Genomic DNA, 11,787 nt, shown 5'->3' with positions numbered 1-11,787 from the left:
CATTAGAATTAGGAGGACAAACTACTTATGATGATGTAGTAACTATATAGGGACTCAATAGAGCATTGTAGAGTGTTCCAGGGTAAGAAAAATTGAGTGATTTCCTTACTTGTGTTTTAAATATTAATTTATTCTTTGACAGTCTTTTTCTCTGTGTGTATAATATTATACATCATACATATTTACATGTATGCATATACGTGTATCTAAGTAATAATATGACCACACTTATCTCTCCGCCCTTTTTAAACCTCTCCCAAGCCTCACTGGCTCCCCTCCTCCACCAAGTCCCCATCCTCCTTTCCTGTGTCCTTTTGTTTTGTTTTTTTGCTTTGTATTTTGTGACCCACTGAGCTTAACCAGGGCCACCCATGTGGGGGCATGGGTGTGGAGCTATCTGCTGGAACAAAGATAACTCACCAGTGGCTATACCACTGAAAAGGAGTGAATAGCAGGAAAATTTTATAGAACTCAGGAGCTGGCTGTCTTGAGAAGGCAATAACTTGGGTCAAAGAAAACTCAGCCAAACCAAGAAGACATTTCAGGGAAGGTTCCAGAGGCAAATATTATCTCAAACTCCCCTCTGTCTAGATCTGCTGCCGGGAAGGGATGTGAGAGCAGAGAGCAAGGGAGTCAGTTTGTGGGGTTTCTGGAGAAGAGAGAAGGATAAAAAGATGGCATTAGATCGGTAAACCATGAACTCTCCAACTTGATGAGATTGGAGGGTGGGAGGGACAGGCCAGAGAAGGGCAAACTGATAGTGCAGATTTCTAACAAGTGGAGAAGAGTCAAAATTCAAGTCTTACATAAATGGGCAGGACACAAGCACAAGAGGTAAGCTGGACGTGGTGGTGAGTTTTCACCATCCATCACTTGAGAGGCCGTATGCTCAAAGTCCTCCTGGACTACACAGTGGGACCCTGACTCAAACAAACAGACCAACAAACAAAAAGCAGGAAGAAAAGAAAGAAACACATACAATGAGAAGAGAAGATAGAAAGTATGTAACGTTCAGGAATAGCTTCGTGGATTCCATTTTGTACAAAACAAAGAACATCCGTAACTGAAACGGTGGGGATAAAGATGGCGGACTGCCTGCGAATGGTGGGAAAGGTCTGACGTTTCCCCTTGGAGAGCACACACAGAAAGACTACCACCGGTCTCCCGTACCCCCACCACTGTACCCCCCCTCCCGGGTGAGGGATGACCATGAACTCTGAGCAAAATCTATCTGTCCTTTGTGTGATTTTTTTCTCCACTGTTCCTTGGCTATTCACGCTCAAGAAGGGAGAAAGGCGGTTGTGGGTTCACAAACCTCTATAAACTTTTTTTTTTTTTTTTTTTTTGGTTCTTTTTTTCAGAGCTGGGGACCGAACCCAGGGCCTTGCGCTTCCTAGGCAAGTGCTCTACCACTGAGCTAAATCCCCAACCCCACCTCTATAATTCTTATCTCAGGAGATTCATTCCCCTCTTTGGAGGTCTAGAAAGGCATACACGTGGTGCACATACATCCATGCAGACAAAATATACAGGCATAAAGTAAAAATAAATAAATCCTTTTAAAAAGTCAGCTTGACTTTGTCCATCCTCAACTTACATGACCTCAGGCAGAACTATCAGCTGTTCTCCTCCCTGAAGCCTTCTCCCCTCTCCTCTATTCTCAGACACTTTCCTGGGATTTGTATTTATTCATGTTTATAACATTTTACACAAAACAAGGAAACAATTCTTTAAAAATCATCTTTGCTTGTTTGCTTCACCTCAGAGCAATCATAAAAATACCAAAAAGCAATGAAATAAATTTCTGTCCTTATGATTCAGAACCTGTGAAGTGAACTCAGTGTGGTAGTTCATATCTGTCTTCCCTACTTGCATTTGAAAGGCAGAAGTAAAAAGACCATAAACGGGGTTGGGGATTTGGCTCAGTGGTAAAGCGCTTGCCTAGCAAGCACAAGGCCCTGGGTTTGGTCCCCAGCTCCGGAAAAAAAAAAAAAAAGACCATAAACATGTTCGAGGCTATCCTGGACTACTGTGCGTTCTGGAGGAGCCTGGTCTACCAGAGAGAGCTTGTTTTGGAAAACCGAAACCAAACATCAGCAGCCAAAACTACGTCGCCATTTGTCACAAGAATAAAAATCTGAGGAAATAGAAAAGTAAGTGCACATCTAATAAATTCATTTATATTGGCTCCCGCAGCTAATCTTATGAAATCCAACTCATAACAAGAAGTCGATGGAAACAAAACAAATACAGCATTTTAAAAAACCTTCGAAAATAATAATAAAGCACAAACACAATGTTTCTAAAACTCAGCCACACCACATCCTCTGCTCCCATTTGGATGTGACACACTGTTTTAAATGGCATTGGGTGGAGGCCCAGCAGGAAGGAAGCATCGGATTTGCTGGAACATATCTTTGTTTGAGCAACAGTTAATGAGAAAGGTCACCATTATGCTTTGCTTTCAAACCCCGGGTCTGTTTTGAAATTAGTTCTGAACATTTCATCACAAATACTGGTTTATAATCGCTGAAGCTCATAATGTTGTAGCATTCATCGTTTTCCCCCTTCCCCAGCGAAGTGACGGGAACAAGATTATTTTCGTGCCACCGTTTGGATCACAGTATGTCACTAGAAGGTAAAATGCCCTTCACTTATGAGCTTTAGAATTCCCGGTTAATTATAAAAGTGCAACAACAAATTTGGAGGAAATTTAGCTTTCTAATTTCCTCTGTAATTTGGGGGGAAACTTGTTAAGCTCCTTGCCAGTGTTTGAGATGCAAGGGTCTTCAGTTATTGTTTCCCAACATTTATTGCCTTCTTGTGCTGGGTCAAGAACAAGACACTGAGATCCTAAGCCAGACTAACTTTTCTTTTGTGCAAACTGGTAAATTCTATAAACTCCAGAAGCCTTCCTCCCAGGAAGGGCCGAGTTACATCAAGAACAGTAGAAGCAGTTCTAGCAGACATTCCTGGTGCAATTTGGGAAGAGAGAACAGAAATCTATCAAATATCTCAGTTTATATTTTTGGTTTTCCCGGTTGGCCCCGCTGCTGTATTCCCATGTCTGAGGCACGTTCCACTGTGCAAGCTGGAGCTCTCAGAATAAACGTTGGGAAAGGCTGGGTCCACCCTCCAGGGATAAGAGAGCCAGGGGAGGAAGGGGAGGGGGCAAAGGAAAAGGGAAGGGGACGCTGTCTTCCTGTGTTTGGATGACCTTTCCCTGTGTTTATCTGGAGAGACTGGGCAGCCACAGTGTGTTTGGTGTTAGGCTGCCATGCTGCCTAGTTTTATGTGGCCGAAGGACTTTTGTCTTTGCTTAGAAGGAGTGGATTCAGCTCATTGAAAAACAATAACAAAAAAAGCTCACCAGGGTAAGGGCCTAAAAAAAGAAATTGTTTTCTTTAAAAATGTTTTTTGAGAATATCTATTTTTTTAAAAAATGTGTATGGATAATTTTCCCTGCGTACTGTGTACATGCCTAAAGCCCCTAGAAGCCAGATGAGGGTATGCGATTCCCTGGAACTGGAGTCACAGATGATTGTGAGCCCCCATTTGGATGCTGGGAATCGAACCTGGGTCCTCTGTAAGAATGACTGTCCCTAACCACTGAGCCATATTTTCAGCCACAAGAAATCTTTCTAAATGTTCATATTAGTTTGTGTCTAGTCGATTCCCTCAATTCACTAAGATGGTTCTTTGAGCCAACCTGGGTTTCTGCCTTCCAGCTGAGGTCTGACTGGAGTGTCTTCCTTCACCCAGATCTCTCCAGATCCTTTTTAGTTTAATTAAGCCTATTTATCTATTTCTTTAGAGACAGGTCCAGCTACGGAGCTCAGGGTTGACCTTGAACTCAGGATGCGTCTGTCTCTGCCTCCCAATGTTGAGACTACGTGTGTGAGCTATCAGCTAAACCTTCAACTTTCATCATCTATGAATTCCATGAAATAAATGTTTTTTTAGTGAGTGATCGCTTTAGTGAATAAACCCACAGAGTCTTTGCAGGGTGACTCTGGAGTCCTTAAACTGCCTACTTTATCAGTCTGTGCTCTGCGGACGATGTGTTTGGAAGCCTCCCAGCCTTACATTCCTCACAGTGATTCACGTATTTCTTAAGGGCGTGTGAGACCAGGTCCTCTGGTTTCCACCTTTCTCTCAGTTCGCTGGGCCCCATTCAGGCTCAGAGCTACTTCCTAGAGAAGTGATGCCTTAGTCTTCCCACTCTCTTCCACATAAACTAGGTGTCCCAGGTCACCACTCAGGAGACACTTCCTGTTCCCTTCACAGCACTTAACACCGTTTGAACCGTGTTCGATCATAGGCTACTCCATTCTGTGTCTGTTTTCTCCACTAGTTAAAAACTCCTTAAACACGAAGGACCATTTTTAGTTTTTTCAGCAGCATGTGCTGGCATAATTCCTGACGTGGCATAATTCATGACATAGTCATGGGAACCCCTGACAAATGTGTAGATGAGCAGATTGACGAGGAAATTGTACTTTGAGGAAAAACTCAAAGTAGCTGACTGAGTGAGGCTGGGGGCTAAAGGTCAGAGTCCAAAAGCTGCATCGGCCTTAGATACATTCCCAAGGCTGAGATTCTGTAAGGAGGGTAAAGCAGCTTCCGGCTTCAGAAGCTGGCTCGTTCCCTATGTTCCCGGGAATGCCAAACACCTTCCAGTCTGAATGTGTCCCCCACAACAATGTCTTCCGCCTGTTTAGTAATAGCATTATCCTTTGTTGCCACCAGGTATCAGGAGGACATTTGATGTCTTTCCCTTTCCTTGCATCATGCAGGGTCATAACACTTCCTTCTGTCTCTGATCCACAGATCTGACGAATCCATTAGTCAGGTCTCTCTTGGCAAGTTACACTCACTCAACCGCAGCGTGCTTAAAACCAAAGCTCAGAAATACCTCACACAGTGTCTCTGGGAAGCTGATGGAGGCAGATGGCTTCAGGCATGTCTAGATCCAGGGACTCAGATGTCACTCAGAGTGGTCACTCTCTTGCCCTCTCCCTACTGAGACTTTAAAGTGGGCGTACCCTTCTCAAAGTACTGGAGAGGACTCTGACCATACCCACATGACCATTCTGTACTCTGTAACTGTTGAAGGACGAGGCATACAGATCTGATTGGTCTCGCATGGGTAGCCTGCGAGTTTCTCAAGGAAGAGAATAATTATGGGCTGGTAGTGTAGTTCAATGGCAACACATGGCTTAGCACGTTTGAGGCCCTAAGTTCAATACCTGGCACTGATAGGAAGAGCAGGGAGGATGAGGATGGGGAGAAGAAAGAAATTGGGGGAGGCCGAGAGGAGGTGTTATGAAGAGCGAAGGCAGAGGAGATAGCTCAGCTGATAAAGCTCTTGGCATGCAAGCGTGAGCACCTGGGTGTGATCCTCAAGATCTATTTTAAAGAGCCAATGTGGTGACACATGCTTGCACTCTCAGCCCTGGGAAAGAAGAAACAGGCAGACCCCTGAAGCTCACTGGCCAGCTTGCCTCATCCCCAGACCAGTGAGAGATCCTGTGTCTGAACACAAGGTAGATGGCATTCTAGTTGTCCTTTGCCCTGCACCTGCACATGCTTGTGCGCACACACCTCCCCCAGCCCCTGCCACACACATACATATGCATGCACATGCACCCCCACACACACAGACACACACACATACATATGCATGCACATGCACGCACACACACGTGTACCTATCATTTTCATAAGCCAACACTTAAAAGAAGAAAAGCTAGAGAAACAGTGTTGCATAAACAATAGGAAATGTTCCTACAGTTGCCTCCTTGTGCCAGATATGGTGGTGACAGGTCGCAGACTTACATGAAGCCGCCGACACGGGGACCGTGGATGGGCTAGAATCAGGTCGCATCAATCTAGACCCTTGTGCTCTATCTGGCCAGCTCTGTGATTTGGACAAGTTAACTTCTCTAACAAAAATTTTGGGTGGAATATTTGATAGAATATGAACCAGGTTTAAATGGGAAAAAAATTCCAAGACAGGCTAAAATACACATGAATATTGAAGACACCCTAAATGAAATAAAGCCATCATAGAAGACACAGACTGTATGACTGTTCTTCTATTAAGTGGCCAAATCCATACAGACAGAAAACCCAACAGTTGCTAGAGGCCAGGCCGTAAAGGAAATGGGGGTCACTGTTTAAGGGGTACAGTTTCAGTTCCCAGAGGTCCAGTTCAGAACAGGAACTGTAATAGCTGGGGACGGTACCTGCAGAGCAATGTGAACCTAGTTGACCCATGAACTACACTCTTAAGAGCATTTGTTTGGGATGGCGAGTTTCTGCTGTCTGTATTTTATCATGATTTTAGAACAGCTAAGAGGCTGGGACATGGATGGTGTGAACCCATGAGTGCTCACAATGCAAAGACCCTTCCTCCTGAAACAGCCCCAAGGGTAGAACACTGTGCTTACAGGCCTGAAGGTTATTACATGCTGCCTAATTTTTTAAATGTTGCTTTGATTACATTAAACTTCTGTTCAATGACTTAAGAGTGTTACAGAACTCTGCTGAAGCGCTTAGATGCTGCTTTGGGTTACATTTCTTTGCTTTTTTTTTTTTTTTTTTGGTTCTTTTTTTCGGAGCTGGGGACCGAACCCAGGGCCTTGCGCTTCCTAGGTAAGCGCTCTACCACTGAGCTAAATCCCCAGCCCCATTTCTTTGCTTTTTTAAATTCTACTTATTATGTATGAGTGTTCTGCTGCATATACATCCGTCTGCCTGAAGAAGGCATCAGATTCCCCCTATAGATGGCTGTGAGCCACCATGTGGTTGCTGGGAATTGAACTCAGGACCTCTGGAAGAGCAGCCAGGGCTCTTAACTGCTGAACCATCTCTCCAGCCCTGAGTTACATTTCTTATTTGCAGACTGATATGATACAACTGCAATTTTAGCTTCATTCCAGTTTTGAGGACATCCCTACGTTCTCTTATCTACTAGTGCTGCTGCTGCTGCTGCTGCTACTCCCTTGCTCCCAAGGAGCGAGCCTAGGGCCTCTCACACACCAGCCCCTCTTCTGTGTTCTCTGCATCGGTCACATATGCTGATTCTTCAGATGGGTTAGAATGGACGCTATCTATTAAGACCAATTTTGCATGTAGGGAAAAAAACAGGCTAACTACTCCTCTTCATCTTCCTCCTCTTCCTCCTCCTCTTCCTCCACTTCCTCTTCTTCCTCCTCTTCCTTCTCCTCCTCTTCACTCCCACGGTGTCTGTTATTTGAATGCAATCCAGACTTCGACTCCTTTAATAAAAGTTATCATTCTAGCTATTCATGTCTTAACTTCCACATCCAGCTTCTGGAGACAGCGATTAGTTCTTTAGAATTCCCCTAAGGCCAGTTTAATGTTGAGTTGAGCAGTAACTTGCTAAAAACCCTTTAATGATGCTGATGCAGGAAATACGATTATGATGACTGGTCCACATAGCCATGATTCAGACTGGAGACAGAAAAACAGCCCATGTATTATTTTCTTTCTTTCTTGTTAGAAAAGATGCTGGAACTTTTTCCTCGTACTTTTAGGTCAATTCAGGACATAAGGTTTCCTAGTCAGTGGGAAAATAAAAAAGATCAAAGCTGGTCACAAAACTGATCTGCTGGTGGGCCCGTGTGCGAGGTAGATGTCTTTTACTGATAAAATTCTGAGGAACAGAAATAGGCGAAAGTGTTTATAGAGCAACCAGAGACGAGGCAGTGGGTTTTTCAAGAATATCTTAGAAAACATAAGAGGTCCTTTCAGGTCTTCAAACAGTGCTGACACGCAAATGTTTCATCTCTGCACGGGTGCTGGAAAACCCAGGTCTGTAAGCCTTTCTAAGAGACACAGAGGCACGCTTTCAGCCCTGGCTCAATGGCTGGTCCTCTGGGAGCTGTTTACAGCAGGGCAGAAGCTCACCAGGAAGGTGATCCTGCTCAGGGGATTGGAAGTGGACAGCTAGAAGTGCTGGACACCAGTGTATGCCCCTCCATCATGACAGTTTGAGTGGCTAAAGTATCGCCTCTAAGAGTGGACAGTGCTCACATCTCTATGAATAGGAAGACAAAGCGCCAATGGATGAACAAAAGAGGCAAGGCAGGAAGCTGGGGAAGGACCAAAAGCTGGAGGAATTCAAAGCAATGATCTGGGCCAATGAGTGGTACAAACCCATTATGCGGGTAAATGTGACAAGTAGATTTACATATTGGCAAGATGAGAGAGTCTACTGTAACAGATTCTTACTGGGGACCAGATGAGAGATGAAGACTTGAGCCAAGAACCAGTGGATATAAAGAAACGAAAAAGATGTTTTTGGATAAAACTGGTTTAAGATGAATGGAGAAAATGGGAGTAGTAGTGTCAAGATGAATGAACATCTATAAAGTACATATTCCTTTTATTTCTCTCTCAATCTCTGTGTACATATATGAGTGGTGTGTGTGTGTGTGTGTGTGTGTGTGTGTGTGTAGGTGTATATAACCAAATGAAGGCCTTGCATGTAGTAGGCAAGTGCACTACTGAGCTAGACTCTAGCTCTCATCTTTTAAGGTGTGTGTGTGTGTGTGTGTGTGTGTGTGTGTGTGTGTGTGTTTCCTGCATGTGGAAGCCAGAGGGCAACCTCAGCTTGCATTTCCTAGTTGTTTTCCCTTGTTGTGTGTGTTCCCATGCTTGAGGAGGGGTCTCCTGCTGGCTGGAACTCCCAAGGAGTCTAGGCTGCTTGGGCAATGAGGACCAGGCATCCTCCTGTCTTCACTTCCTCAGCACTAGGATTACAACTGGGTACAACACACCCAGCTTTTCAAAATGGAGGCCCAGGGCTCTTCTAAACTCAGGTCAGATGTTCATGCCTTCAAGTCTAGTACTTTACCCACAGCAATCTCCACAGTGCCAAGCCCTGGATATTTTGAGACAAGATCTTGATCCTCTGGTCTTTGCCTCCAGAGCTCGGGGGATTAGAGGCAAGTACCACCTTACCCAGCTGAGATGCGAGTAGTCTACCAAGTGGTATGTTCTAAGGCTGCCTCCATACTTCATGTTTATTTTCACTGTCTCACCTCAAGATTCAGATAATGCGTTGTGGTTGACCATACGTAAGATGCTTGATAAGAGCAGTTGAATGGGTGGCTGCTGGCAGCTCTTGTATAACACAGTTACCACATCTGCCCACTGTTGGGTCTAGACTAAAATAACAACTCATTTAGCATTGCCCGGGTCCAGCTTTCTGTGGCTGAAGGAAATACAGAAAGTGTTCTGAACGCTGATGAGGACTGCAGAAATAGCGGCCAGAAGCCTTTGGATGAGACCACCCCACAGCCAGTGTTCAGAGTATCATCTCTTCTTGGTTGCAGTAGCTGAGCCTTGGGTATCGTTGGGGTTTGCACAGTTTCTTCGGGGCTTTCCCTGATCATCAGACAGTCAAGATGGGAGAAACTTAGTGTGAATCGGTAGCATGCGGAGCCTGAGAAGCCCCAGAGAAAAGCCTTAGAGTTATTCCCAGAGTGGATAGGGATGGCCTTGCTGAACCCTGGATTCACAGAGGAGAAAAACAGTAAGGACTATCAAATGTGGGTTGGATAGATGGCTTAGTGGTTCAGAACACTTACTGATCTTCCAGAGGACCCAGGTCAGGCTCCTAGCACCCACACGATGACTCACAATTCCAAAAAATTCAGTCTCCTCTTATGGCTTCCACAGACACTGCATTCCCATGGTACATAGACATCCAGGCAAGCAAAACACCCATACACATACAAATACAGAACAAAACTATATCATTAGTATGGATTCATCTTTTTTTGAACTCCCTCTGAAGCTAGGGTTGGTCTTGAGGTCCCGTTCCTCTAATCTCCACCTCCCATGTTGTGTTAAGATGATAGGTATGTGTCAGCACACCCAGCTCTCAAAAGTTTACTTTATAATACCATGTATTTACCCCCCACAACCTCTTCTTAAATAGTTCTTTAATGTTCTCCGCCTAAGTGAAAGAAAAAAAAATAATCCAAGAGGTAATTTGAAACATTCAGACTGCTTCATCTGCGTTTTAGCTCTTCCGTTTTCAAATGCAGGCTTTTATTTCAAGGGGTATTTCTTTAAAGGCGGAAGCAGTTTCTTCTCTAAATGAGCTCTAAGACTCTGGTGTCTTTACAGTCTCAAAAGATAAACTTTGCTTTGGACCTGTAGAGAGATATTTAAATGTCATAACCTGAAAATAACCCCGGAGTTTCCCACACTCCAACACAACCTTCAATTACCAGATGGATGTGCACCAATGTTTCCAGAGTCTCTGGGGAACTCAGTTGGGAATGCTAAATTCCAAAGAAAGAAAACGCTACGGGAAGATACACACACTCAGAAAACAGGGCTTTGACCCAATGTGCACACCCTGCCACAAGGAAGGCTTCTAGCACAACACACATCACAATACAGAGGGCGGCTATGACTTAGCCTCCATTTTAGGAAGATATTTATAATAATGACAAGACCAACAAAACATTAGCATGTCTTGTTCAATTAAGAGAAGCCAGTTATTTCTGACCTGACTTTACTGAATAATAAAAGGGATTTTTTTTTTTTGTCTCCTTCTCTACCACCCACTCCCTTTATTTGCACTTTGCAGTGTCAGCCTAATTTCAGCCAAACCATTCTTTACGCTCCTGACGTTATTAGTTCTTGTCTCCTCACCTGCAGGGCAGTGTGATTTTGCTCTTTTCAAACGTTTCTCTTTTCTGTTGTGTTATAACCAGGCAATTTTGGATAATTTTGGATGTAGGTAATAAAAGCAAATTAAATCAAAACTCCAACGAGATTTTACAATGGAGTATCAGGTAATTATAAACTGTCTGGAAAAATAAACACAGAAGAATAACCAAGAGAAGGAGAGAAACAGGAAGGACAGTAATGGTCTCAACAGTTATCAAGCTCTAAAACTGACATATTAAGTAACATAGTCTCGATGACACGTAACAGACTGGTGAACACACGTAAGAATAAATTTAGATAAAGGTATATTTTAAAATAGTGGGGAAGGGTAGAATAAATGCTATCAGGGAAGTGTGTCTGTTTGGAAAAACTGTATCTCTGCTTCTTACAAATTTAAAAAAAAAAATAAGAAAAGCTTCATGTAAAATGTAAAATAAACTAGGGAAGCCCTAAAGAGGAAGGGTAAGTCAAAAATCGGAAACTGGGAGCTGGGGATTTAGCTCAGTGGTAGAGCGCTTACCTAGGAAGCGCAAGGCCCTGGGTTCGGTCCCCAGCTCCGGAAAAAAAGAACCAAAAAAAAAAAGAAAAGAAAAAAAAAAGAAAAAAAAATCGGAAACTGGTCGTGATTGTCCTAAGAGAGGCCTTCCAAACAAGGCAACCCAATAAATAAAGCAAGGCTTCATTTTGGGCTATTTCATCTGTCAACGCATAGATACTCATCCGGTTTCTTCCTGTGACCGCAGTTGGGCTGCTAGTAGGCAGCGTGTTAGTGCTCAGGCACGAGCAGGACTCCAGGGGTCATTTGTGTGTCTTCGCATCCATCTGCAGCAGCGCTCTGCTGTTTGTTTTTATTTTGAACAACTCAAATTGCTCTGATTCTGGTAGAATTCTGAGAGAAGAACAGACATGAGCAATCGATGCTTCATACTCAGATGACAACGAGCCCCGCTTATTTGTAAAACGTTTCCAAACCAGTAGTTTGAAGACGCTCCTTCCCTCTCCCCAAACCCCAGCAGCGGGGCGCTAGGATGTGACTGGAGAGAGTGACAGGTGCCATTCAAAGCTCAGCTG

The 11,787-nt window shown here is 44.0% G+C and overlaps 1 long non-coding RNA gene across 1 annotated transcript; it reads left to right on the top strand.

The window, feature by feature from the left end:
* The first annotated feature begins 2,534 nt into the window (after positions 1 to 2,534).
* On the top strand, positions 2,535 to 4,026 carry LOC147996522 (uncharacterized). Its single transcript, XR_015676849.1, has 2 exons — positions 2,535 to 2,638; positions 3,815 to 4,026. It is a non-coding gene; the product is annotated as an uncharacterized LOC147996522 (long non-coding RNA).
* The last annotated feature ends 7,761 nt before the right edge of the window (positions 4,027 to 11,787 follow it).

The sequence above is a fragment of the Rattus norvegicus genome, chromosome 2 (assembly GCF_021556685.1).
Source record: "Rattus norvegicus strain SHRSP/BbbUtx chromosome 2, alternate assembly SHRSP_T2T, whole genome shotgun sequence".
Lineage (NCBI taxonomy): Eukaryota > Metazoa > Chordata > Mammalia > Rodentia > Muridae > Rattus > Rattus norvegicus.
The sequence above is the reverse complement of the archived record's forward strand: the minus strand, read 5'-3'. Positions and strand labels throughout refer to the sequence as shown.